Genomic DNA, 2,500 nt, shown 5'->3' on the forward strand with positions numbered 1-2,500 from the left:
ATCACAAGACGATTGATTGTTTTGATTTGGTGTGGTCCAGCTCTAACCCTGGTCTTGAACTGGGCAGTCAGCTATTGCAGTATGTGGTTATTGCTACAACATAATAACATTACGACCTCAGTGGGCCAGATAGGGGGGCAATCGCTATTCCGACATAGCGCTATTCCGACATGCCGCTATTCCGACACGTTTTAGGGGTTAGGGTTAGAGTTAAGGTTAGGGATGTCGGAATAGCGGCATGTAGGAATAGCGACGGACGGTGGAAAACGTGCCGGTATTCCGACACTAGACATTAACGTCGGAATAGCGATATGTCGGAATAGCGCCACGTAACCGACCAGATAAGATCCTTTTGCACTTACAGTATCTTCTCCACTATCTGCTGAGATGGGGAAAAGTAGTACTGTAAATACTGTAAATTAATATTAAAATATTCCCGTTCCTGCACTAAACCTGAAAATATGTTGAGTTGTCCACATCAGGCGTTTACATCCACTGAAACAACAATAGCAGCAGACCAAATGAGTTTGTTTAAAACTGCTGACAATCTGAGAGCCCAAGTGTTTATACTGTATGCAGATAATGAACTGCTCTCCATACACTTCACACCGCGTCTGCATATCTATATATGGCACCGGGGCACTGGATATGCATGCTGCATAAGTGTATCTGCATTCATGCATGAATATCGTTTTATATTATTGTTTTTGTGCAGTGTACTTTGGGTGGAATGTTAATGTGGGTCTTCATACTGCAGGAGTAGGAGACTTTAAAATGAGTTGTTACTCTTCCCCTGCCCTCTCTGAATACGCAGACGCACGCACACACATGCACACAACCACGCACCAACACCCACTGACCACACACATGTGCGCACATACCTGGTACACACACACACACACACACACACACACACACACACACACACACACACACACACACACACACACACACACACACACACACACACACACACACACACACACACACACACACACACACACACACACACACACACACACACACACTCTTCTCTCACCTCAACACACTCAAGAGGTCAACAGCCTCAACAGATCTACTGTATCACTCTCACCAACCTTCTGTAAACCATCATTAACCTTCTATTGCTTAGAGAGAATGCACATGAGCAGAGTATGAGCATTCCTGCATGCACCACCCCCTCAACACACACACACACACACACAAACTCATACCATAAACGCACCGTACACACACACACACACATAGACCAACAACCATACCATACACAGACCGCACACACACACACACGCACACACCCGCGCACACACACACACATGCACGCACGCACACACACACACATACTGTACACACATGCACGCACACATGTACCGTGCAGTACACAGACATGCAAACACACACAACACATTTCAATCAAAGAAGAAGAAGAAGAAGAAGAAGAAGAAGAAGAAGAAGAAGAAGAAGAAGAAGAAGAAGATAAGAAGCTGAAGAGAGGAGTAGTAATGAGAAAAGGTGAACGAGTGGCTTTGACTTCACAGCGGCAGACAGTTGAAACAGCTTCGGTTTGGTTGTTACGCTCCTCTCATTTGCAGTAAACTGAAGGCCGACACAGAGAGGGAGGAGAGGAGGAGAGTAGGAGAGGCGGAGAGGAGGACAGGACGGAGAGGGAGGAGAGAGAGGAGAGAAGGAGAGGAGGACAGGGAGCAGAGGAAGGAGAGGTGGAGAGGGAGGAAAGGGCCCGGAACAGCCATTTAACTTGGAGGCATATTTAAAAAGACTTAGGAATTAGATGTGGGACGAAATAGGGAGAGAGAGAGAGAGAGAGAGAGAGAGAGAGAGAGAGAGAGAGAGAGAGAGAGAGAGAGAGAGAGAGAGAGGGAGAGAGAGGGAGAGAGAGAGCGGGGAGGGAGAGAGAGAGAGAGATAGAGAAAAAGAGAGAGGACAGCGGGGGAGATAGAGAGAGAGAGAGAGAGAGAGAGAGAGAGAGAGAGAGAGAGAGCGAGAGAGAGAGAGAGAGAGGGAGGGAGAGAAAAATGAAAAGGAGAAAGAAGAGAGAAAGGGGACGGGAATCTTTCAACTCGGAGCAGAATTTTAACAGTCTGATGAGTAATGAGGAGAGATGTGTGGCTTTGAAACTGCTCTTGAAACTCCTCATTTTCAACTTAGTGTCACTTTTCAAGATCATTACCGCGTGCCCACGTGCAAAACCGTCCACTGAAGTCTGGCTACAGTTAAATAAAGATTTCTCTCAGCCTAACATAAAATCCTATCACCGGATAAAATACAATTATCCGTCCAAAGAAGGAATAGATGAACCATTTCAGACACCCCACAGAATATCAATATACTGTCAGACACAACACAACATGAATATACTGTCAGACACAACACAACATGAATATACTGTCAGACACAACACAACATGAATATACACTCAGACACAACATAACATGCATATACTGTCAGACACAACACAATATCAATATACTGTCAGACACAA

Source organism: Engraulis encrasicolus, chromosome 3, assembly GCF_034702125.1.
Source record: "Engraulis encrasicolus isolate BLACKSEA-1 chromosome 3, IST_EnEncr_1.0, whole genome shotgun sequence".
NCBI lineage: Eukaryota > Metazoa > Chordata > Actinopteri > Clupeiformes > Engraulidae > Engraulis > Engraulis encrasicolus.